Source organism: Mustela nivalis (genome assembly GCF_964662115.1).
Source record: "Mustela nivalis genome assembly, chromosome: 5".
Lineage (NCBI taxonomy): Eukaryota > Metazoa > Chordata > Mammalia > Carnivora > Mustelidae > Mustela > Mustela nivalis.
Genome location: NC_139024.1, coordinates 150,908,643 through 150,936,203, shown reverse-complemented (window position 1 = coordinate 150,936,203; position 27,561 = coordinate 150,908,643). Strand labels below are relative to the sequence as shown.

Sequence of the window (27,561 nt, the reverse complement as noted above, 5' to 3'; positions counted from 1 at the left end):
TCAGTTGTTAATCCTCTGCCTTCCGCTCAGGTTATGATCTCAGGGTCCTGGGAACGAGCCCCGAATCAGGCTCTCTGCTCAGCGGGAAGCCTGTTTCTCCCACTCCCTCTGCTGCTCCCCCAGCCTTATTCTCTCTTTCTCTCTCTCTCTCAAATACATAAAACCTTAAAAAAAAAAAAAAAATTAGTGAGGCCGGCAGCCTTTACCCTTAGAGACGGCTCCCAAAACTTAAGCTCTAAAAGGTCCTGTGTCCAGTCATGGGTTTAGGAAGATTCTCTGCTGCTTAATGTCAAAAATGCAGGTAACAGAATCCTACTTCTAAAAGGTCACTGGGTCGCCTGGAAGAACCCTTCCTACAAAGTGGTACTCGAGGCACTTACGACCACAGAGATCTGAGCCCTCAGCAAGCTGATGCAACAAACTGTATTGGTTGCTTTGGGCGTGCTTCCCCAATGAAAGATCAATATATATCTCCATGTGGACAAATGTGATGTGAGCCTTGCATACAAGATCCTCCCCCACCTTGAACTTGTTTGGCAAAAACTACGTGTTGTGAATGACAAAGCTCACTTATGTCAAGTCGTCGTACAGAAAGAGCTTCAAACTTGACACACAGGCATGGCCTTCCAAAACGGTAACTGAAATTGTAGGAAAACTTGAGTGTTTGTGAATGGGCTTCTTTTTGGTAGGGAGGGAAGTGTCCTTAGGTTTTATCAGATTATTGAAAGAGTCTGTGACTCAAAAAGTATTAACAACCATAGCCCTGAGTAATGAACAACCAACTATTGTTTTTTTCTATTAAAAATCAGTTTTCCCTTAAAATTACACAATTTATATCCCTCCCCCCTTGCAAAAAAGTGGCCTTCCAGTTTCTTCTAAATACCACATCCAATTTTATCTGTTTTTGAAACGTAACTATTAGGAAATACAATTTACTTGACATTTCAAACATCTCTCCCAAAGCAGAAGCCAAAACTTTCTTCGAGCAGCCATTATTTGCACACAATGACAAACTGTGCCTTTCTTTAATGTCAGACCATTTTATCTGAAGACGTGAATCACTTGTACATCTCAGTAGAGTTAGGTTTTGCTCTATTTTTTAAACACAGTCCCTTATTTCAGCCATGGTTTCACAGCATCTTCACGCTAGGGGAGTTTCCAGTTCAGCCAACCCTGGGAAAGAATGACCAATCTTCTCCCTTTGGGTACCTCTTTGGTGAATATTATTTCATCTCCAACGACCTGGCACAAGGAAGCCATGTGCTACAGAGTCACCAGAAATGCTGCTCAAGGTGAGAGTGCCATCTCGTTAGCCAAACTTCTGATCAGGCAACGCACACACAGTAACTGTTTTGAGCCCTCATGAGCAGACACGGAGAATGTTATAATGAATGACAACTGAACATCATGAAAAATGGCGCGGAGTCCTCACATCATACACTGTTCAGCACATACTGGCTGAGTCAGGTCCTAACTGCGGAACGCTGGAATGAAAACGGGCGGCAGAAAGGATCATGGATTACTTATCAGAAGTTAGTAAGAAGGTCACATAGCACTGACTCAAATGCTACAGAAGCTCTTATTCCGTGACAATACCTTTCAACTTAATAGATCTTCCATTAGAAATAATTTTAGAGCTACCTGGTCAAAATTTAGACAATTTTGTTAAAACATTTAAAACACCTTTATTTTTTTTTTTAAGATTTTATTTATTTATTTGACAAACAGAGATCACAAGTAGGCAGAGAGGCAGGCGGAGAGAGAAGGAAGCAGGCTCCCTGCTGAGCAGAGAGCCCGATGTGGGGCTCGATCCCAGGACCCTGGGATCATGACCTGAGCCGAAAGCAGAGACTTTAACCCACCGAGCCACCCAGGCACCCCTAAAACACCTTTAAAAATAAAACATTTTTTCCTTAACTCTGAGCATGCAACAAAAGGAGTTCAAAGCACAAATGTCTGTCTCCTTGCTCTAGAGACAGCCAGAGGAAGATGTCCCTTTGTTCAGCAAACTACTAATTTCTGTTTTCTCAAAACCGGGCTTTATTTTCTTCCCTAATTTCAGATGCCTTTAGTGATATGATTTCGTAAAGAATTCCCGGTCTGGCCTGAAGACCTCTTGGGAGCCTCGCCCAGGAGTGCAGGTAAAGGCTGAGTAACCTGGAATTCTCCTTATTTTGTCAGGACAACTCTGGAGCCACGCGGGTTGTACGACTTCGGGGAAGAACACTATTTTGATTTTAGGGGACTCCTCGGGATCAGTCTTTAAAGGAGGAAGGCCCCTCGGGTGTGCCCGCCACAGAGCCGAGGAAGGCAGTGGCGGCTTTCTTAGGTCTATTTTTAAGGCATCAGTGAATCCACTTACAAGAGGCATGTGGAACTGTCAAACTGACAAAACAGAGAGTAGAAAAGGGATTACCAGGGACGGGGAGCAGGGGTGGGGATGGGAGGTTATTGCTTAATGAGGGATGGAGTTTCGGTCTGGAGGATGAGAAAGCTCCAGGGATGGGTAGTGGTGATGCCTGCACAGTAATGGGAATGTACTTAATGGATTTTTAAAAATGGTTAAAATGGCAAATTTTATGTTATCTGTGTTTCACAAGAAGGTATCCGTGAAAACCAGGAGGTCCTGCACACAGCCTCGTGCCGCACGGACGGCAATCCGGAGTACATCTGCACGGCCAGTGGAAAAGGGAGCAAAAGAATGATGGCGGGAGCAGGACTGATGGCTGAGGAGCGGGGTGGTGCAACTGAGTCAGCAGAGAGCGAGAAACCAGAGCTCCCTGCAGTGTAGAGACACTGCTTCCCCCAACTATAAACTGACCACTAAGCTCAGCTCAAAAAGAAAATGGTGTGTATTTATGAACCTTTGGATGGACCTGAGCAGTAGTCGAGGGCGATTCTGAGAGCAAGCCCTTGCCCCACCTGGAACAAAAAGGAACATTACGGAGAAGAGATCCAACAGATAAAAAAGGGCCACTGGAAGATGGACCAAATGTCCTGGATATCTTCTAAGAAATAATTCTGGATATTGCTGTCAGTATCAAATTTCGTCTAGAAGCACGAGAACATCTAGTTCCAAAGGCACTGACTGCACAACTTGATTTTTCTCCCACAGTCCTTAGAGACACACACTGTGTATCTCTAGCTTTCAAAACTACTTGGCTGAAAAAGAAGCAGCTGGGCATTACACAGGGACTTGAAAAGATTTTCTATTTCGCATTAGAGGTAAAAAGCACTGGAAAAGGCCTTCATTCTGGTTTTTATGTCTGTCACCACAAGGAGTCAGGACATATTTCATTACCTTCGTGGGCTGTTTGGAGAAAGGGCAAAGGGTCATCTCTAGCCCCGGTTCCTAGGACCTCTGCCCAGCTGATGCTTCACCACAGAATTAATATAAACATGGAGAACATGCAGACGATGTGGGAGTAGAACCTTCTCTGCACAACTCCAAGGATGGCATGCTGATGCCCTGAGAGAGGGGTCCACTCTTCTCTTTCTGTGGAACTCAAGGGGCTCTCCCTGCCTCCAGAATTCAAACTGTGCCTCCTAGGAAAGTAGCCGGAGGCTCTCGGAAAAAACTCTTGCCAAGCATGACTGTTTACAAGTTAGTGAAACAAGGAACTCTCCTGAGGTTAGCTCCTCCAAGCTGAAGTATAACTAGGTCTTATGAAAAGCTTTTAGGGTAGACTTCAAGCACCCTCATTAAATGGACGAGACGTGACAAGAGAAGGTAATAGCATGTCCGTGGTCTTGACCTCTCAGGAAGTCACGGGCGAGAGATTAAGGCTGCTCTTGCAGGTGGGGCTAGGAAGACATCAGTAGGAGGCACGGTAACTAAGGAGAATTAAGTACAGAACATCTGTCTTGGAAGAAACGCATCTATCTGGAAAGGTAATTTGGTCATTTGTCCTGTTCTTCACTCTGTGTTTCTGAGAAAGAGGAAAATGGTTGTTGTTCTTCTTGTCTTGATGAAACACACAGTTCAAATAGCTGTTGTTGTTGTTTTAAGAAAAAGCCTGAAATCAATACAGCTTTTACTGCATCTTTCAAGTATCACAAATAAGTCTGAAAAATCATCCGGCATCTTGCTGATTCCAGACGGCTTAGATCTTACTCATCAGCATGCTGAACTGCTTGTTTTTCAGAAACACAGACACCAACCAAAGTTTTTCTGATATCCTCATTTTTAACTGTTGTGGCTTGCGGAATCAAAGTGGCTGAGTTTGATACAAGTTCGATGTCATTTCCTTCGAGCATTAACTCATGTCTCTGTGTTTGGGATACCGAATAAGCAACACCTGGCCTCATCCGAACCCCACAGATGTACTGTTGGCCCAAGAAATTCCAGAGTTAAACAGGAGAGCCATTCTCCTGAACAACAGCTCTGATGCGGAAGCATACACGGACCCCATCCTGTAGTGGAAACCCAAGGCACTGCCCTCAGCCATGTTCCGTACTTGACCGGAGAGAGTGCGAACAGTAGCCAGCTCTGCTCTAGCCCCGCCATTTGTCAAGTCAGAGCCTCTTCTTCTTCCCAAGGAGACTAAGTTCTACGTCAGTGGACTGACGTCCCTTCCCAGGGTTCCTCTAGGGACCTTCAGAGTAACAGTGTGTCCCTTCAAGGTGGTATGGACGTTTTCTGGAAATGTTGACAGTCTCACTGCTGAGAACGGGCTTCACTTGCAGTTGATGTGGCCAAGAGCTCGGTGAGAGTTCTGTAAGTTTAGACTCAGAGGGATTTCAGTGACCTGATCTGAATAACAAGAATAACCTTATCTCAAGTGGCTAAAGTATCTGAAATGCCGTCTGACTAACCAGAAAAGGCATAAATATTTGCGCACTTAATATATGTGTCATGGGAATGAGAAGAGAGGATGACACGTGAGAGGCTGCCCTAGAGCCTGGAGGGCCACCCCCTCCGATGGCAGCTAAGATCTCACGCCTTGCTCTGTGGCAAGTTCTTAACCCTGTGGGCAGCTCCAATGTCTCTTAATTGTGACCCCTTAAAATACTGTTTTTCCAAATTTGTCCAGAAGGTTTTGTTAAAGGAAGACTTACCTTCTGGCCTGCTAATACCACCACTAATAACACCCTAAAAAATAAAGCCTCAAAAGGTAAGGTGTCCTAAAGGAAAAAAGGCAAAATGATAATTACTATAAAATCTCAGAGCCCTATTCCCCTGCAGTGAGCTTCTACACTGGCTTTCACTTTAGTCTTCATGATTTTCAAACCATAAGAATAATGAAATTTCAGAGTTCCAAAAACAAACTAAGTCCTCTGCGACCCAGAAAGAAATTCTCTGTAATACCAATCAAAAACCCAGAGCAGTTCTGAACATTACAGATAAGCACTTAAAAGAAGATGAAGAAAACCAGAGACGAATTACCCTTATTTCTTAGTTGTAGACAGAATTCACAAGATGCCCTGATGTCTGGAACTCCAAACAGAAAACTACCTAAAACAGTTATAAAACTCCAGGTGAACTCTGAGGGTCAGTAACAAACCGAGAATGCTTCCATGCTAGTCATTTCAGAAGTCTTTAGTCGTTTTGACATTTTTCAATTCAGAGTAAAATCCTGGCAAAGAAAGAGTGTAAAGTGTCCTCGACTTCATGTCATCATATGTCCTCTATGCAGGCTGACTTGGAGGACAAATTTTTTAAAAAGGAAAAACTCAGGGCACTGGGTGCCTCAGTCCGTGGAGCATCCAACTTAATTTTGAATCAGGTCCCGCTGTCTGGGTCGTGGGTGAGAGCCCCATGACAGGCTCTGCACTCGGCGGGAGTCTGCCAGGGGTCCTCTCTCTCCCTCGGCCCCTGCCCCTCCCCCTGCTCATGCGCTCGCTCGCTCGTGCTCTCAAATAAGTAAATAAATCCGTAAAAAAATAAATAAATTTTAAAAAAGGAAAAACTCCTAACAGGTAGACAGTAACCTTATGTAAACATCCCAGTGTCCTGGTATTAACAACAAAAGCAGTACCGTGGCTTCTCTACTCTAGGGCTATGTCCTTCCCTGGCTTCTCTACTCTAGGGGTATGTCCTCCCCATTTTGGAGACAAGTAGGAGGAAAGGAAAAAACAAACAGACTGAGGCACATACTAAGCCACCCTTACACTGCCGTGGAGCCCACACTACGGTATGTGATACGCGTTGACCACAGGAGGGCTGCTGTCCCCGCTTTCCGTAGCTACGACTCTCACATCCCTCTGAAGACACACGGGCAAGAGAGGTGGCAGGGAGACAAACTGGCAAGCGCTGAGGCCACTGCTTAAGAGCATTAATAAGGAAGTTTAATAAAACTACAGTCAAGTAAGTGTGTGTGTGTTTGTTCTGCCAGCTCAGACTTTCACGCAGGCTGGTCCTCCTGCTCCCCTTGCCTCAGACCACCATGCAAGGCAAGCTGGATTATCCATCACCTCTCGGCCCCGCCAAGCAGAAGGCAGGCCGGCCCCGCCACGCCATCTGCACGCGCACCTGCGCCCAGCAGCAGCGGCTGCTCACAATCTGCCAGGCCAGAGATGCCCTGGCCCAGAGGGCACCACTGCGAACTCAGAGTTTCCGCAGGAACTAGTCCAAGGATTCAGAAAGAAAAGTTGGAGAGGGCCAAAGACAAGAGACAGGACGACAAATGGTAGCTTATACATGCGAACCACAAAACCTCTAGGGCAGGAATCATAGAGCATCTAACTCACCTGTAGTTCCTAAAGAATTTGAAAGTCATTATTGTCTATATTTCATTTTATTTAAGAAATATAAGTCATTATTTATGAGCTAAATAATTAGAGCATACCACAATCTCAATTTCCTTTTTTTTTTTAATACTCATGAAAGTACTCAAGCAGACAATAGAGGGTACACAAGGATATTATTAAATTCATACTAGATCTGCAAAACCTTTTCTCAAAATTCGAAAGTAAAATTTAATCTTATTACTGTTTGCATGAGCATGATAAAGAAGTCCTAAGTTTGAAAGTTCTCTTATAGCTTATTCTCAATATACAAGAAGCTCATATGCGTATACTTGAAAGACATGAAATCTAAAATAAAGACAATACTAATGGTAACTAACCCAAATATAAAAATATTAATTTCAATGGTTATCAAAGAGACAGATATTAAAACGATGAGCTAACATCCCAATCCCCATTAAATTAGCAACGGAATTCCAGTGGCACAGGAGAGTAAAGCACCTCCCCCTGACTCTCACACATGACTAGTAAGGAGGTTGATGGGTGCATCTCGTCTAGAGAACAATGAGACAAAACATATCTAGAGTTCTTAAAATGCTCATTCTCTGACCCCAAGCTCCACCTCTGAGAATCTGATCTGCTTAGTATATAATAACCAGAAACGAACACAAAAAATTATACCCGAACTTGTTGATTTATTTGGTGGTTATAATATAATTATTTCAGCAAGTGATATATGGGATAAAACCTAAGTACTTGGCCAAAGAATGTACATAAATAACAGATCTCTAAAATGAAACATTATGCAGCCATTTAAAATTAATATATCATGGGTTAAACTCATTTTATTCAAGTACGATACAAAAATACTACAAAACAATTTCCTTTATGTCAAAGAGAAACAAATACAGAAAAAAGATTAAAAAGTCATATGCCAACATCTTAACCATGGTAACCACTACATAAGGGGGTACAGGTGACTTTTAAATTGTATTTCCCAAATGTTCTACAATCTGCAAGCTACCATTTTATAACTGGCTAGTAAAATAGTTTGAAAAGTCTATGGATCAACAACCAAAGGTATTTTTAAAAATCATCTATTTTATTTTATTTTTTTTAATCTTTTTTATTTTTTAAACAAACATTTTATTTATTCATCTATTTTAAACACTAAGATCAGCTTCATAAAACATGAGCCTTTTATAATAAATACAGAGTTTCTTATTCAATTCTGAATGATTCCTAGATAAAGTATCTATGACTTTGAAAATCAATGTCACAACATAAGCCTTTAACAAACAAAAATCAATGACAAAGAAAACACAATTTATCCCCAGGTGGAATTATACAACAGTCATAAAATGGACATTATGGTTTTTTCCTCTGTGATTTCCTTTCCCTAGAAATAACTGTGAGAGATGAAAGAACCATTTTATTAATTCCAACTTTGAAGAGGACAAGACACTATTCATAAGCAACTTTCTGCTAACAGATAAATCTCTAAGTATAAATACAACTAGGAATTTTTTTTAAAAATTTTTTAAAGATTTTATTTATTTGCTTGACAGAGATCACAAGCAGGCAGAGAGGCAGGCAGAGAGAGAGGAGGAAGCAGGCTCCCTGCTGAGCATAGAGCCTGATGCGGGACTCGATCCCAGGACCCTGAGATCATGACCTGAGCTGAAGGCAGAGGCTTAAGACACTAAGCCACCCAGGTGCCCCTTTTTAAAATTTTTTTTAAAGATTTTATTTATTTATTTGACAGACAGAGATCACAAGCAGGCAGAGAGGCAGGCAGAGAGAGGAGGAAGCAGGCTCCCCGCTGAGCAGAGAGCCCGATGTGGGGCTCGATCCCAGGACCCCAGGATCATGACCTGAGCTTAAGGCAGAGGTTTAACCCACTGAGTCACCCAGGCACCCCACAACTAGGAATTTTTAACGAAATTCTGGATTGTAGGGCTCTCTACTGGACCTACACTAACTATAATGAAAAGAAAGCATCAGAAATGTACCAAGTTTTTAAAAAGTGAGAGAGAGAAACTGGTCTAAGAGAGAAACTGGTCTAAGTTTTAACATCTTCTGAACATGTATGGGTCTTTGAAGTGGGACTGACCCAGGTTTGAAAAAAACAACTCCGTCACTTCCCAGCAACGCAAACCTGGGGGAAGAGACTTCATCCCTTAAAACGTACCTGCAGATGTGCTTCTGCAGGTTTAACGTAAGGCTAAGTAATCAGAGTATGCAGGAGTACCTCACACATTACTCAATAAAAGACAGCTATTATTTTCCCTCAGAAGCAATGTTTACTGGGTAGAAGCAAGGAGCAAAGAGCATAATAGAAGATTTGAATCAATTCACTAGGCATCTGAGAGGCCCTGCAGGACACTGGGCACATTGAAGGAAACCGGAGCTTGCAGTTTGCAGGGAGAAAAAACACAAGCTAGCAAAACCTTACAGGGCAGCTACGTAAGCACAGGCTGCTCTAAAGACCTACAAGTTAGGAAACTTCACGGGGGCTGGAGCTTAAGGAAGACTTTAAGAGAGAAGTGCTGTTAGAGCTGGATACCAGAAAAATAAATGTTATCCAGTCAGAGGAGGAACGGAACATCAGCCATGTGGCCTGCAAGATCGGGGAAAGGAGGCAGGATGGATGCTGTCCCAGCAGCCACACCAGGGGGTCCACACAGCCACCTGCCGCTCATGCAGGAAAGGGGAGAGGAAGGAGGGCTGCACCCCAGAGAAGAGCGTTCCTGCCCCTCCCACCTTGCGGTTTCTCTCCGGCGCCCTCTACTGACAGAGCTAATACTGCAGAGACTAACAAGGGGAGAACTACTTCAGGGTTGGCTCCTGGTCCCATAAAGACTGCACAGGGGGCTGAGAAACTTTACATTGGTAACTGGCATACTGTCTTTCCTCTCAAGATAAGGACCAGGACTTGGTCTTCTTTTTTTTTTTTTTTAAATCTTTGGCCTCTAGGGGCGCCTGGGTGGCTCAGTGGGTTAAGCCGCTGCCTTGGGCTCAGGTCATGATCTCAGGGTCCTGGAATCAAGCCCCGCGTCGGGCTCTCTGCTCAGCAGGTAGCCTGCTTCCTCTTCTCTCTCTGCCTGCCTCTCTGCCTACTTGTAATCTCTCTCTGTCAAATAAATAAATAAAATCTTTAAAATAAAATAAAATAAAATAAAAAATAAATCTTTGGCCTCTAACACAATGTCTGCCACAGAGTAGGAATTCAATACATTTGCAAAGCAGGGTAAAATGGAAAGAACACAGAATTCCAATGCAGGCAGATACCGGACCAGGCTGTCCAGTCACAGAGTAGGGGGAAGGGGAAGTAGTAGAGGGAGTAAGGTACCCAAATAAGCAGCAGGGAAAAAAATGGATTTCCTAAAGGTGGGCATGCACAGGGCTGTTTCTACCTAGAAACATTTCGGACTCCAGATCACACTTTAACAGTATTCTATAATGTAATGTCCAGGGATTCATCCATCCTGAGAGGCCATCCTTTCACGGAACTGTAAGTGCATTCATGACAACTAAAAGAACTGAGCTAAAGCGGGCCACCAGGAAAGACACGTGAGCTAAATATTCCCAATCACTGTGACGCAACAAACACAACTGAAGCCATGTACCCTTCCCAACCTGCTTTTTCATTGCTGATTGTTCATTTCAGGCACTAAATCATATCCTTGGTATCAAAGACTGTTATTTTCTTAAAATCACATCCCAATGTTGGAAAACTTTGATGGTAAGAACAAGATGCCTCTTTGCAGGTTAGCAAACAAGAAACACAGCTTTCAACGCTGCCCTGTTACAAGGAGCCTCACCTTGCTGAACAGAAACATCAGTGTTAAATTTCATCTTTCAGTATTTTTTAAGGCAAAAGAGTCGATCCAAAAGTGCTTTGTGATGCCAGCTTTCTACATAAAGCTACTTGCAGGAAGTAAAGATTTTCTTTCAGTCAGAATAAAGGGAATCACAGATGTAGACGGTGACAGACAACATTCAGTGTTCATAAAGTCTTGCTTATTGAAAGAACAAATCCAGACAAGTGACAACCTGCCCTAGTTTTAACCATCTTATAAAAAAAAAAAAAAAAACTAGCCCTAGAATCGTCATGGTTTAAGCAATGAATGTAAAGAATCCAATACTGCTAACAGTGTTTTCTGGCAGGAAATTCATCCTCAGTTTTTCTTGGTTTGGCACACATTTATAAGAAAACTAACTTCAAATATAATGTCTTTTTTTTTTTTTTTTTAAGTAATCTCTGCCCAAGGTGGGGCTTGAACTCATGACTCTAAGATCAAGAATCACATGCTCCTAACACGTGGAGACTAGAATTAGTCTCCACAATAAAAAGTTTTTAAAATTCAATGTAGTATATTCTAAAAGATGTTCATCCAATAAATTTCTAAAGCAATGTTCATTCATCTTTCAGGAACTACAAAATTTAATTATACCTGAGTCCATCCAAAAGCCATTCAACACAGAAGAGAACTGTATCTAAAGATCTGGTCGAAAGAGGCTTTGTCAGCTCTTTTTCAGAAAGGGTCCATGTCCCCAGTGCCTCTTACAGTATCTAACAGGAAAGAGCTGAGTGACAGCATTTGCTCAAGAAATGGCTAAAAGGATCTCCCCACGTGGTAGTCTATTCTACGAGGTGGCCAATGGCATGGACAACAATGCCACTCATTCTCACTCTGCTGCACATCCACCAGTTACTAGTGGGAAAATAATTCATTTATTCTATCCACCACTACTGATCATAATGAACCCTTTGTCAATTAGTTCCAAACAGAACAAAACACTACCCACATATAATTTCCATTCCTCATAATAAGCTAGGTCTTGCCTGAAGACGGCGGAACCTGAATGGGAGCAGTTAAGAATAGAATTTTAAAAAAAAAAAAAAAAAAAGGTTTTTGTTTTTGTTTTTGTTTTTGTGTTTTCCTGCTCTGTCTGGAATGTTCTTCTCTTACTGACTACGAATAAGTATTACAGAACTCACCCGATGTCTATATTTAGACTTACGCTTTCAAAGGGCCTTCCTGACCAGCCCACCCCAAAATGACGCCATCTAAATATAAATATCCATCCTCACACTCAAGTAAAAATTTAATAGGGAGTATTGAAGAAATGTGGTAAAACAATCAAGATAATAAAAATGAGATTAAAAGAAAAGCTAAAAAATAACATCAGAAGTGGTAGAATTAGAAAACAGGAAAGAAGGAATAACATTCATAAAACTGGAGTCCCAACAGAAAAGCAAAAAAAACCCCCCAATAAAAAAAAAAAAAAACACAGAGGGGGGTAAAACAGACATTTAAAACTATAATCCAAGAAAACTTTGCAGAAATAAAAGATCTGAATCTACATATTTGAAGTGCCAACCAATGCTTGGAAGAATTTACCTGAAACAGTCAACTCCCAAATAAATCTTAAAAAACTCTTGGGTTTCAAACATAAAGATAAGCTCAAGGCCTCTAGCAAAAAAAAAAAAAAAAAAAAAAAAAAAAAAGATAAAACAGGGATGCCTGGGTGGCTCAGTCAGTTGAGTGTCTGCCATCCAGTCAGGTGGGTCCTGGGATCCAACCCCACATCAGGCTTCTTGCTGAGAGGGGAGCCTGCTTCTCCCTCTGCCTGCCACTCCCCCTGCTTGTGTGCTCGCCCTCTCTCTCTCTGACTAATAAACTAAATAAAATCTTAAAAAAAAAAAAAAAGACACAACAATGAACAAAGGCAAACGAATCTGATTGGCATCAGAGTTGTCTAAAACAAAACACAATGCAGAGCAACAAGGGAATGGCACTGTTTAGAAATTGAATAAAAGAAAATATGAATAATGGATTTTATATCCAACCAAGCTGTCCTTCAAGCATCAATGCCTTGTAAAAACTCTAACAGAAGAATCACTATCCTTTCTCCAAGAATCTAGCTTAATGCACCTATCATATGAAAGGAAAAAGAGTGATAAGACCGTTCATACACATAACTAAATCTATGATGAAAATAAAGGTGGAGACATTAACCTTTGAAAGTTGAAGATTGATATGCAAATGTTATATGACAAAACGGAAGTAATGCAAAAAGAACGGGAAGAAAAGGGAAAGGAGTTGAGAAAGTAAAATAAGTTCTTTGGTTGGCAAAAGCCGGAAGTTAAAAGGTACCATATTAAACTCTAACACAACAGAAGGTAAACAATTCAATGGTGACAGAGGATTACAGGCATTTAAGAGGTACAGAGACAAAGGTAACCACAGAATAATATAAATGTTCCTAAATAACATGTCATTAATTTAAAATAAAATATATCTCATAGAGAAACACAGCAAATACAAAATAATGTAGAATTATAAATACGACCACAGACTTGCGACCACATGTATCAGCCATATCAACAGAACAACAAGATTTCAAATATGGCTCACAAAGCAAGACCCAACTCTATTCTACATATAAGAGACATGTCTAAAGCACAATTCAGAATGGCTAAAATCAAAAGGGTATACAAAGCAGAATTCAAGCCAAAATACTTAACCATGAAAAGAGCACTTTAATCCTGAAGCCACAATTGACAACAAAATTGTAACTTATAAATATCCATGAACAAAATAATGCTGCAACCACCCCTTATAAAACTAAACACAAGTCAGAAATATGAAAGGATTTCAGTCTAATACAGAGCTGCATGATATGAAATGGAAAATATCCCAAAAGAACCCGCAGAAAAAGGGAGCTAGCTGAAAGACATTTCCAGTAAATGCTGATTTACAGAAGATAGAGACTTATCTCCTATCCAATAAATATCCTCCAAGAAGTTCCCCCTCGAGCCAATGAGCTTACTGCCAACGTAATGAGGCAAGAGAGATAAATTAAAGGATAAAAACTGGTAAAGAAGAAAGGAACATCTATTTGCAGATGAAGCAACGATGCATCTAGAAAATCCTACAAAAATGTATAAAAATTGATGATAAAAAATTAAGTTAAAATATAAAATAAAGTAACAACCACCTTTGTAGGCACAACAATAACCAAGTTGAGGACAAAAAATAAAATCTTCATCAAAGGTAGAGAAAGCATTTAAGATAGCAAACAAAAACCATAAAATTCTTAGGGATAAACTTCACAAGCTATATCCCAAACTGATATTGGGAAAAAGACTAACGCACTCCTGAAAGTAAGAGAAGCAGATCTGAATAAACGTACCCTCTTCTATCCTTGGGTGGGATGAATCAACATCATAAAAATATCGGTTCTCCCCAAGTTAATTTATGATTAATTTTTATTTACCAGGAAAAGTACCAATCGCTTTTGTCATGGAGTTAGAAAAGTGATAATAAAGTTCATTTGAAGAAACTGATGTGCAACAATAGTGAGAGAAAAAAAAAAAAACACGAAAAATGGAAGACCACAAAGAGAGATTAATACCACGAGAAAACTCCACGAGATATCATAAATAAAACCTCCATAAACACAGAGTGGACGGAACATAAGTAAACAGACCCGTGGCATAAGGCAAGAAACTCAAGTTAGACGTAGGTCAATCTGGAAATGTAACGTATGATAAAGACGGCATCTTGAAACACTGGGGAAAAGATGAAATGTTCAATATCGAACAGTGGGACATTTAAAGAGCTATGTGGACAGGATGAAAGCAGAGCCATAGCTCAACAGCGTCTAACACACACACCCCAAACAGATCGGCGATGCAAACACGAACGAATGAACCCAAACAAGCACGAGAGGAAACCATGAGTGTCAGCTTCCAGAAAGGCTATGGTCGAATTAGGATTCGATATCCAGGAAAAACTGGAGAAAAACATTTTATAAATGTATGAAGTATTTTACGTGTCACTAAACACCATAAGCCTAGTCAAAAGACAATTGAAAAACTGGGAGAATGTGTCTGTTGTGACACATATTACAGACAAATTATCTGTAATACATAAAAAACTTCCAAAAACTGAGACAGCGGATAAGAAATAGGAAAACAACATGAACAGTTAACTAAGATATAAAAATGGCCAAACATAGAATAAGAGAAGGCAAGAAATGAAAGTGGTCACCCTGGGGACACCATGCTCCCCTACACTGTTTGAGAGGCTGCAGAAATGTCCAAGGTTCACACGTTGCCCTTTAAGAATGCAAATCAGCACAACCCTTTTGAAGAGCATTTCGGTAATATCTCTACGTGCACTTACCTTTCAACCTAGCAATCTCCACTCTAGAAATGTATCCAGAAGACACCCCTCCAACAACATAAAACATCTGTGTGCCAAAGTTTACTTGCTGCAGCGTTATTCGGAATTACGAATTAATGGAAACAACCTAAATGTCCACACAAAGGAATACCACAGATTAAACCCTGCTGCGGCCACAGTGGAGGAGGGGACAGCCACATGGAAGAACGGGGACGATCCCTTACCACCTGATACAAAGTTCATAGGCTATAGTACAGAAGAAAAGAATATCCAAAATATGTTATCAGTTAAGTTAAAAAAAAAAAAAAAAGGGAAATTTTTTTTCAAAAGATTTTATTTATTTATTTGACAGATAAGAGATCACAAGCAGGCAGAGAGGCAGGCAGAGAGAGAGAGGAGGAAGCAGGCTCCCTGCTGAGCAGAGAGCTCGATGCAGGGCTCGATCCCAGGACCCTGAGATCATGACCTGAGCCGAAGGCAGCGGCTTAACCCACTGAGCCACCCAGACACCCACAAAGGGAAATTTTTAAAAATTACATAGATTCCACCTCCAGAATTTGGTACAATTTACTCTGTGGGATTATGACCCACAGAATAAATAATCATGAGTCCATACTGATACAAGTAACTGAAATGAGAAGAAGAAAAAAAAAAAAAAAACAGTTCTTCACAGTAGAATAGCAGTTAATAAATATAAAAGGCATAACAGAAATAGGAAAATCACAACCTGACGTGTGGTTGTATGTGGAAAAAAGCAAGAAGCAGCCAGAAGCTACTGGGAGGTCGAGGGGATGAGGCTGAAAAGAACAGAGTAATGGGGAGGGCGGAAGGAGTGACAGGGCAATGATCCTTCTCTCAGTGCACTACTTAGCATAGTTCTGAGGCTGAAAATCATGCTCATGTTTCACATACAAAAAAAAAAAAAAAATACAAAAAAAAATTAAAACCAGACAGGAAGTGGGCAGAATCCATAATGGAATACAAGTGGCTTCAAATGAACTTAATTGAATCACAAATTAATAACATAACCACATTCAATCTAACTTTGGAAAGTAACATTTTGGCTACATCTTGCAAGATGAAAGACAAAAAGGACTTAAACATTATATTCTAGTTAGTAAAATGTCTTTTCACAGGAGATTGCGTTAGTAATTACAAAATGACTTTATACACTTAATAGGATTAAAGAAATAACATATACATGGTGGGAAATGAGAGGTTTGTTTCTCGCAGCTCTAGAACGGAGTTACATATAAGAAAGAAGGGAAGGCTAGAAATAAACCCTATGCAGTTGAAATAGAATCAGAGAGAGTACTATGACCTCGTTCTTCTTAATAAATACACAGATAAACAGATACAGATACAGTCTGTACACATATATACATCTCCTAACTCTGTCCACTAACATTGCCTAGAAGCAATGGCACCCCACTGGCAAAGAGCATACGGATTAGGGGTCTTTATACCAGTCACCAGTGAAAGGAACCAGGATCCACGGAGAAATGGCTCCATTCAGGACTGAAGCTAGGTTTACTCCATGCACCAGAAAGGAGTCACGGAAAGGAATTTATACTGGTCAACGCCAGAACAATTCAAGGAATAAAATAATGATAGTAAGAGATTATTATGCTCCACAAAATAAAGAAATAAACTTGACTCTATAATGAAGTAAACAGAAAGGAGTCCATGCTCTTCCTTATAGCAAGATTCCAATTAATTAATGTAGACACACAGTGGAAATAGAAAAATCACCACTTGATAAATACTATAGTATTAACTGTTGCAGGCACGAATAATCAATGGCTAAATTTTATGGTGAAAGCATGAGAAACAGTATTATATTATAGTATTACATTATATATTATATATATTATAGTATTAACTGTTGCAGGCAAGAATAATCAATGGCTAAATTTTATGGTGAAAGCATGATGAGAAACAGTATTTGCATAATCTCAAAGTATCACTAAGTACTTGTTCATTCCAAAGGGGGCGATAATAACTTTATACTAGAGAATGGCAAAAGCCACCAATTTAATGAAATAAATTTAACAACTAGTTACTACATGTTAACGTTAACTATAAAGAGACATTACAGCCCCCAGAATCTCCTCGTTATGACTGATGCACCGAGGACATGTGTCTGTCATTCTCGTAGTCTTAATCAAATGCAGAGCTGAAGCTAATCATGAGGACATGACAGAAAAGCCCCAATGAGGCAACATTTTACAACATAACTGACGAGTCTCCAAAAGTGTCAATGTCATAAAAGACAAAGACAGAGAAACTGTCCCATTGAGAGACATCGGCATGACAACTAAATGCACTGTGAGATCTAAAATGGGGCCCCTGAACTAGAAAAAAAGACAATGGGTGCATAAGAACTGTCTAACCATTCACTGTACTGGATCAATATCCATATCCTGTTTTGACAACTGCATTCCGGTGATGTAAGACACGGGAGCATCACAGAACTGCAGTGAGGGGTCTGGGTGGGGGGTAGTCTCTGCACTCCTCCTGCATCTCTTTTCTAACTATGCTATCATTTCAAGGTGCAAGTTAAAAAAAGTTAAGGCTTTATCAAGTCCCAGTCAAAACATGTTCATAGACAATATTTACAATAACCATTTATTAGGAAAAACACTAAATGTCCATCAGAAGGTAAGTTAAATAAAATATGCACATAAGATAGAACAGTATTTCTAGGAATCCATGAAAAAGAGCACAAAGAAGTATTCTAGAAATCCATAAATGAAAGGATAAGGAAGCTTTATCTCTACCTGTATGGAATTATTCCAGAATGTACCACTGAAGAAAGAGAAGAAAGGAGAGAGAGAGAGAGAGGAGAGAACACGGGAGGGAAGCGGAGAACAGATGAAGAGCTGTTGCGATGCTTCTGGCTGCTATCAACAATAATGTAATCGGTGATTATATCCCTATCCTTGCAGACAAGTCTTTTCCTATCAGTAGGGGAGAGGGTAATAAAACAGAATTGCTAAATCAAGGGGCATACCTATTTTTTATTTTCATACCTATCAAAAAATTACTTTCCCGAAAGATGATAGTAATTCAAATATCCTAGGATGTACCAGAAATGTATCACATTTCCCCACAATCTTAGGGGCACAGGATATCCTGGGGGAAGAAAATCCAACATACTCAGCAAGATATGGCAGCTCATTTTAATTTGTGTTTCTCTGACCACCAGAAAGGATGAAACTCTTTCATGTTTTCCTGCATTTCCTCCTCTATATATTGCTTATTCATACCGTTTGGAAATTGTCCAATTAAGCTGTTTCATTCAAGGAGCCCTTTGACATATATGACTTTATATGTTCATATAAATAGAAATCATTCATACATACATATAAATTTTATATCTTTAAAAATCTTTGGGGTTTTTTAAAATACTGATTTGGGTGCTTCAGGCCATACAGAAATTCAAACCATTAAGTCATTAAATTAATCGATTCTTTTTGATTATGATACTGGAGACTGCAACTGCCATTTAGTGGACAGAAGTCAGAAGTTCTCTAGGTCTTCTAATGCATAGGTTCGTCCCATATAAAGAATTCCCTATGTCGTGTATGAATTCTCAATATCTCACTGAACATTAAAAAAATACTAGATTTTTAAAAATTGTATTAAAAATATTAATAATATCTAGAATCTACATCTATTTCACATATAAACACAATGCATTTTTTAAACAGTTTCAGGAATCCAACTTTTATGAAAATGGAGGGGGGAAAATCACACTCTGTTGCACTGAGAACTTTACAAAGACTAGTCATCTGCTTGAGAAAAAGGCGCATCACTAGGGAAGGGCATTCTTGGTGTTTAAGCTAATAAGGCTACACATATACGACCCGCCTTCACTCCGCTCACGTTCAGTGTGCTTCTAGATACACACATTCCTTGCATTTCCTATGGTATCTATGCCTGAACATTTACATTTTTAAAACATATTATTACCTTATCAAGTTTTGGTTTTCCCCTTTATATTAATTCTATTCAGAGCAGTGCTGTTATTATGTGTATAGGTAGATTACATTATTTATGAATTTCACCTCAGAATACTAAGGGTACAGTGCAATGTACTTGTCACACAGAAGGACCACAGAGCCTGCCAGGATCAGAACTACTGCCCTCAGATTACAGGAGAGTGAAGATTTCCCCAATTCCAGGTCTTTGACCTTTTCCTTCTCCTCCACTAGGATAAGGGTCGTCCTGCAATCCCCCTACCACAGTTAACCTTCTTCCTGAGACCCAGGGTCTCAGTCCCATCAGTGCTCTCCTCACACATCAGTTCTAAGGCTCAACCAGTTGCCTGAAGTTACGTAGGCAGTAGGACAATGAAGGCATCAGAAGGCATCAGAAACACAAACTCAAAGCACCATTTGTACGGGTTTGCTCAACGAATACCCATCAGTTCTACTGTAATTTTTTTAATTACCATTTTAAAATTAACTTGATCAAGCATACTAAAATCTTTGTTATTTATTAAAAATGGTAAAAATATCAAGAGTAAATTAACCTATGCTTCAACCCCGGATGACCAAAAAAACTATAAAATACGCTGACATTTTCTCATTCAAAGAAAAGTAAGTCTTTCTCTTCAGTAGCTATCATAAAATACTGACATGTGTTTAAGGAAAGCATCAAATTAAACTTTTTAGTTTTGCCATAAACTTTTCTTATCTGACCCCTTATAACAGAAAAGAAATTTATGGGCTAGAAAACACATCACTGCCTGGCACAAAGGATGAGCTGTTGATTCTAAAACTTACTGTAAAGGAGATCCCTGACATACACATTAATTTGTACTTTTCCCAGCACAGTTTCTCTCGTGGGATTCTGTCAGTTTCTTTCTCAATGCATCTACGCTGAGAAAAGCAGACAAGCATGCACACACACAGACCTTCAAAAAAAGAAGAAAAATACTAAAGAATGGGTCATTAGAACATAAATTTGTCTGGGTAGTTCATAACAATGGTTCAACAGTGTATCTCTGCAAAGACACAAAAGACACTGTTGCTGAATGTTCAGGGTACATTCCAGGGTGAGAATTTGATAATCCTGAACTTTCCTGTAATAACGGCCAATGGCTCCAAACTACAGAAACTCTACAAGTTTTATATGGCTCTTCTCATTGGTTAGATTTTTTTTTAAGATTTTTTTTATTTATCCGAGAGAGAGAGAGAGAGAGAAAGAGAGAGATCATGAGCAGGGGGAAAGGCGTAGACAGAGAAGCAGACTGCCCACTGCCCAGGAAGCCCAACATGGAACTCGATCCCAGGACCCTGGAATCATGAGCTGAGCCAAAGGCAGACGCTTCCCGGACTGAGCCACCCAGGTGCCCTCCATTGTTTAGAGTTTTAATGGTTACTTCTAATTCTCCACTTTTTTCACATTAGATGTACAACACTAAATTTCCATTTCAGTGAAAAACAGCATTGTTCTCAGCAGAAACAAACATTTTAGAATTATATAAAATAGTGTTTTCTAACATTTAATTATAGACTGTATTTAAGGATCAACTTGTCTTCTACTTGGTCATTTAATTCCATGATATTCAATTTTAAACTCTTATTTTCTATCTAAATTCTTTTAAACTTCCTAGTTTCTAAACCAGCTTTATAATTATTGTATCACAAAACTGAATCTTAGAAACAATGAGATACCTTCCTTAATGGTTCCATGTCAAGTATGTTACCTGCAGGTCCTAGGATCAGAAAGTAACTGAAAATCCCAGTAAGTCCTTATCATCATTACCATCATCATCATCAACAGTACTAGTATCAGTGTTAGTGTGTGCAACAGCTAAGCCATGAACTCCTCCTACATATTTTGTTAGTACCTCATCAAAGCCAGGTCAGGATAACCAAAAAGGGAAGTTCTCAAATGGCACCTATGTTGTTTCCTAAATGTTCTTAATAAAGAAATCAGAAGAAAGGAGGGTCATTTGTCTAAAAATATATTGAGAAACTAATTAATACAGGGATCCTGACAAATAAGAAACCAAATCTAGGGGCACGTGGGTGGCTCGGTTGTTAAGCTGCCTTCAGCTCAGGTCATGATCTCAGGTCCTGGGATAGAGCCCTGCATCAGGCTCTCTGCTCAGCGAGAAGCCTGCTTCTCCCTCTCTCACTCCCCTACTTGTGTTCCTCTCTCGCTGTCTCTCTCTGTCAAAAAGTAAATAAAATCTTTAATATAAAAAAGAAACAAAATCTGTATTTTGTCCCAAAGATCATAATCTACAGCAAAGACATCAAGTCAGCCCCCAGATAAAGTTCTCCCTTCTCACTTATCAACAGAACCCCAATTGTATTGGAGCAACAATGTAACCAGTCCAAAACAACAATCTATTTCTTAGCTTCCCTTACAGAGCAGTCACACGATAGGGTTCCAACCACTGGGCTATATACACACAGTCTTGAGTGGGGCTTCCTAAAAATCTTCTTTAAAGGAGGGGCAAAGTCAAGGGGCACTGTCCCATTTGGTACTTCCTCATTTTTAGAAAATACATATAATGGCTGGACAGTAACATTCACTTTACACCATAACAGAAAGATCAATAAAACTGCAAAGACCGAGCACGTACATCCTTAAATTGGTAAACCAAACCAGCAGCTTCCTAACGATGGACTTCACACATTACATGGGAAAAATAAATGCCCCATCTTATTTAAGCCTCTACTTTTTGAGTTTTCTAGAACATGCAGCCTAACTTAATTTCTAAATGATGCAATCTATCAGAAAACAGGGATACAGAAGTTCTATGAAAAGCTAGAGAGGAAGATACCTGTTCTGACGGAGGCAGGGGAGAGTGGGGTCAAAGGGATAAACAGAGAAAGAAAGCAAACACATGACCCAGTTCTTTCATTTGTTCAACTCTCACGGTCAAGCACCGTTACCAGAGCGAGTTCCTGAGGGGCAGCCACCCTGACATGAGGTACAGACACAAGAAGAGATGGTTCAATACAGAATTACCTATATAGGGCAGCCATCCATAGCCATGTGGGGTTGTGTCTACAAGGCCTGGCATCTTTTTCTAAAACCCACAAAGGTGCTCTCTGGTCATCAAAGCCTGTATTCAAAGGTGCCTTAAGGATTGGCCTCAGCCCTTCTTGAGCTATAAAAACAGGAATAGAAATAATCATAGGGTACTCTGAATAGGATTTGCCTCCACAGATGAGGCTATCAGCCCAAAAGTGCAGTTGCATTTTACCTGTGCATTCTGTTTATTGTGCACAGCCACATGACCCAGTTTTCCATGATCACAGACAACCATGCCTTAACGTGGTCTAAGATCGAAGCAACCCTTTAAACTGGCCCAGAGGACACCTAAGTGCAAACCGTCCGCAAGGAACAGAAACAGTTAACACATACAATCTTGGTATCATGTACCATGTATAGGTTTAAAGGTCAGATGGTTTTTTTATTTCATTTATTACAAGTTATTAAACAATACCACTGAGTGACTAAAAATTAAGAAAGATTATGTTTCTTACACTTAGAGCATACAATATGGGGAGAAAAAAAACACAAGAGTCTTTTTCTCTGTTGTCTAAACACACACACCAAGAATAAGTAGAATGTCTTTGAAACCAAAACAATAGGAAATCACTCTTGGCTGAAAGCACCAGCTCAGATCATGTTGATTTCTTCTTTAATCCTGCTAAAGCAAGTTTCTGCATGCTTTCCTGGGCCTCCACCTACAGAGCTGTTAGGACCACAGCCAACACATATATTTAATTACGTAAGTATTCAATGCTATCAGCCAGCTGTTGCCGGTACATAATACACTGACCTCTTTCACTTACTCTCTTGCTTAAAATGGCAAAAACAAAGCGACTGTTGATGTAACAGTAATCATGAAATATGCAAAATACTATTCACCAAAAAGATTTTAGATAACTGCAAAACTTGGTTTTGCATTTTGAAATGGCTTACTACATCTAAACTGCTTTTTCTCCTTCTGATTTGCAAAATAAGTTACTAATCCTTCAACTGTGAATTTAACCATTCCCTCCTTTGGTTTTGCTTAAGTCAACCAGAAGTTCAACCCCCAAATACACTTTCTCCTTTATTTGCAATCACACTTCTCCCTGGGATACAATACATAATAATCTCCCTGTATTCCCCTTCATCTCTGTGTTTTTCCTTGGCTAGGGGACGAGCAACCTAAAGCCTGTAACAAGGAAGGAGCCAAAATCTGCTCTAACCTATATGACTCTTAGCCTTCAACAGAGAGCTCTTCATTTAGGTTTCCGGAAAGCATGTTGTTCCAACATCATTATTTACCCCAGACTAGCTGATGGGTAAAAAAACATATAAAGTCCTTGCAACAACAGAAAACAGACTAAACAGAACCATGACTTAAGGCTTAAATAATACGAATCACACATGGCATGACGGTAAGACCTAATGCCTAAACAACTTCTGCAGAGAAATGTGGTCTTCAACAGCATTTCTGTCCGCAGAGATCTTACTGTGTGATTCCCTCACAACGTCCTTTCTCAAGTTCACCTTACCAATGCTTCTGCTTCCTCCCCTGCAATAGCCGTGTTGATTTTTTTTTAATTTGATGGCTTATCTGATGTTTTTTGCTCATTCTGTGAAACTAAACAATTTGATACTCAAATGTAAAATAAATGTACGATACTAACATAGCTAACACAGAACAGTACACTCACAATGACACGCTGATGCACAGATAGAATGAGGCCAAACTCTCTTCCCCAAAAAGGAAGAATCAATTCTATCTGACCCTATGAACATGTGTTGAGTAATTAGTTGCTTGTCAAACTCAAAGCCAAACCCTACCAGGTTTTTATCTACAACTTTTTCTTCTCCTGACTCCAGATGAGATGCTTCAATTAAGCCAAGGTTCTAAAGCTGGCCCAGTTCATTTGTCAGGGAGAACAAGGTCTTGCCATTCACAGCTGGACTTCTGCCAGCTTGACCAAGTGACCAGGCCAACAAGTGACAAGAATTCCTACCCTACAATCCAGCAATGGCCCAACTGGGTATTTACCCAAAGCATACAAAACTATTGATTCAAAGGGATACATGCATCCTGATGTTCACAGAACAGCAACAAAAGCCAAATTATGCAAAGAGCCCAAATGATGAATGGGTAAAGACGATGTGGGGTGTGTGTGTGTGTGTACATACATAAAATGGAATATTACTCAACCGTCAAAAAGAACACAATCTTGCCATCTGCACTGCTATGGATGGAGCTAGACTACATTACACTGACCAAATTAAGTCAGAGAAAGACAAATACCATATGACTCCACTCATTATGGAATTTGGTGGGGGGGGGGGAAGCAAACCATAAAGCTAAGACTCAACTACAAAGAACAAACTGAGGGTTGCTGGAGGGGAGGTAGACAGGGGGGTGGATTAAATGTGTGATAAGAGATTAAGGAGGGCACTTGTGATGAGAACGAGGTGTTGTAGGTAAGTGATGAATCTCTAAATTCCACTCCTGAAACTAGTATTACATAAAATGTTAACTAACTGGACTTTAAACAAAAACTTGAAAGGAAAAAAACAAACAAAACGATTTCTGACAGCCTTTACTACTTCCCTCTAGAGAGAAAATGCCGGCTAACAACGATAAACACAAGTTTCTTACCTCATTTAAGACAAGGGTCAGGTTTTTCCTAGTTTATAAGTAAAATATAAAAAGAAAAGAGCATGATTTCTTAAAAAGAGGCTCCTTTAATATGATATCTGAAAATCAGAATTCTGTCTCTCCTCTTTGCAAATACACAGGCTGTCTCCGACAAGGGATTCACAAGGGCCTTGGGGGATCATTCTTAGAAGAGTTGACAAGCAGTCTATTAATGATTTCTGTTTCCCAAGAAAAGGAAGATCAGAGGGTCAAAAACTCCATAAAAAAGAATTATCCTGAGGTCAGTAACCTGACCTCAAGACTTACAATCTAGTAGAAGGCCAAATATGTAAACGGACAATAAAATGTAATATTCAACAACAGATGTTTGTATGGGATCGAGAAGTAGCAGAGAATAGAGGATGATTAACTCTGTGGACCTTGGAGGTAAAGGGTGGGAATTAGAAGGAAGATGACCTTACAGATGATATTACTTTTGATATGAGTTCCAAAAGATGAACAGGTTGCCAGGCAGGACTGTGTGTCTGTGTGTGTGTGTGTGTGTGTGTGTGTGTGTAAGGGCACACACGGGCATACAGGCCTGCATCTGGGAGAAAGGGGAGCCTCTTACAGGGGAAAGGAAGACCATATGCAAACACGAAATCCTATCATCATATCGGGGAGAGGTAGAATTCTGTCAAGGAGTGGCAGGAAAACAAGTTAGAGAGGGAGGCGAAAAAGAGATTTTGTACAGAGACCTTGTTACACTAAGAGATTTAATCTTCCTCCGAGGGCTGGGAAGGACCCAGCCCAGGGTGTGAAGGCGCGCAGAGCACAGACTGGCAGAAAAGCAGCAGAGAGCGAGCCAGAGTTCTGCTGTGGAACGAAGAGCAAGAGAGAGCAAGGACCCGTAACGCCAGCGGTGACAACAGGCACGCGCGGCAAGGGCTCCCGCCAGATGTGTGTCTAGTTCATGGCACTCTGAGGGAACATGAGGAAACAGAGGTTCGCTGCAAGTTCCCAGAGAACGTTTACTACCACGTAAGGACCGTAACGCTAATTAACATCAAACGAGAAAAAAGAGGAAATAGAAGGCTCAGAAGGAGAAGCAAAAGGTAATTTTTTAAAAAAGATTTTATTTATTTGTCAGAGAGGGAGAGCACAAGCAGGGGGAGCAGCAGGCAGAGGGAGAAGCAGGCTCCCCACTGAGCAAGGAGCCCAATGTAGGGATTGATCCCAGAACCCTGGGATGGATCATGACCTGAGCCAAAGGCAGATGCTTAACCGACTGAGCCACCCAGGTGTCCCAGGAAAAGATATTTTAGAAGTAAAGGAATCAAAGAAAACTCAGAGACTATCTAAAAGAGGACAGTGCAAGCAAACAGGACAGGCAACAGGAGGGGACACAGCAGCTGGGGAAAAGGTTCCGTGCGATAACCAGATGTGTCTGGGTCTCATCTGAATAGAGAAGGCGGGGAAGCAGTGGGATGCACAGGTCTGATCTTGGACGAGGAGCTAAGGGTCGGAAACAGCAATGTGCAAGTGATCAGCACACAGACAGTATCTACACAAGTGAAGGAGATGAGGGGGAAAATGACAGGAGGAAATGTAAACTCATGTCAGCACAGCGCTGTTCGGAGACCCACACCTGGTCTACAACACATGCTCAGCCCAACGGTCCAAAACTCCAAACTAACATTCCATACGGAGGGAAACTTTGTGGCGAGCAGGGAAGACTGAAGCCACGAGGCTGTGAGTGGTAAGATCACACAGGGCCTCCGGTGGCTGCCACGGACAGTTTAAGCAAGGACATAAAATACACAATGAACCAAAGGCATCTCATACAACTAGAGAAGCCAGAACTAAAACATCTAAGTTAAAAAAAAAAAAAAAAATTCCACAATGTACAGTATAAAAAACTAGTTTAACAGAACAACTTGTGTCACCTGACCTGTGTTTTGCAAAAGGCCCAAACTAAAGCCTACTGTTACTTTTGTCTTTCAGTGCCAATTATTTTTATTAGAAAAAGAAAAAGATAACTGATTGCTAAAGAATCTAGGTTAACAACAGAATCAGTCAAGTTTTTTATTTCCTTATAAGCTGGATAATTATTAACTGAAAGGCCAAGCACTTCTCTGTTCTTCCTAAATTAGGTTTAAAACATTTCACAAATCCAGTTTGAAAGAATACTATCACAATTAAGAACTCCAGGTTAAATCTAGGTAAAGCAAAAAAATCATTTCATAATAAGAATGACCGTCCATTAACTTCTATGTTCTGTCAACAGAACATCCTACACCCAGAAGATGTTACTCAAAGTCAACACTGTCTCAACACAAACTTTTCCTCTTTGTTCACTCCTTAAATCCTAACTGTTCTTTCGAGTAATTTCACTCAGATGTCTAAACCATCCCTTTAACATTACCATTTATTTCTATAGCAAAGGTGGTTCAAAGAACTAGTGATTCTTGTCTACCCACTATCAGCATGGCTAAACCACACTGCCCGTTTGGGTTAATAACGCCCAAGGTCAAACAGAGGTTGACAGTCCATGATCAAAGCAAGCTGGCTATTCTTTCTGTCATTTATATAGAACACACAAGATGTGTTTATTTTTACCAGCCTCTGAATGACCTCCTTTAGGTGGCACAGAAAAGATCCCACATTTCTATAAAGCATTAACCAAAGGAGTTTTTTTATTTGATACTCTCATTAAGAGCAAATTTTATTTTTTTGAAACTTTTGATCTTTTTCATTTATTCAAGAGCCCCTCAAGTTAAAGGCCATATTGTCTAAATCAAATTGGTGTAATGAATAAAACAAGGACAGGGCAACTAGCAAAGGCTCAAGAAGAAAGAGTATACATCCAACAGGCTGCCATCACAAAATATGGGGCTCATTAGTGACTTTTTTCAAAACTACTGAAGGAAACAGCATCTAAGATTTCAAAGTTCAAAAGGCAGCCCCTCCCCCCAAAAATCACTCAACTCCATTTTCACTACTAACACTCCTACTCCTTATCAATCTGAACACTAGTAACACAAACAC

At 40.2% G+C, this 27,561-nt stretch overlaps 1 protein-coding gene and 1 pseudogene across 9 annotated transcripts in view; both read right to left on the bottom strand.

Moving 5' to 3' along the window:
- Positions 1-27,561, bottom strand: part of CDKAL1 (CDKAL1 threonylcarbamoyladenosine tRNA methylthiotransferase) — a 631,102-nt gene that overhangs the window by 493,042 nt on the left and 110,499 nt on the right. The gene's annotated exons all lie outside the window — the stretch shown is intronic.
- LOC309865171 (large ribosomal subunit protein uL6 pseudogene) lies at positions 3,983-6,276 on the bottom strand (annotated as a pseudogene). The gene is made up of 2 exons: positions 6,134-6,276; positions 3,983-4,702 (listed from the first exon to the last, which is right to left on the bottom strand). The product of its transcript is annotated as a large ribosomal subunit protein uL6 pseudogene (transcript).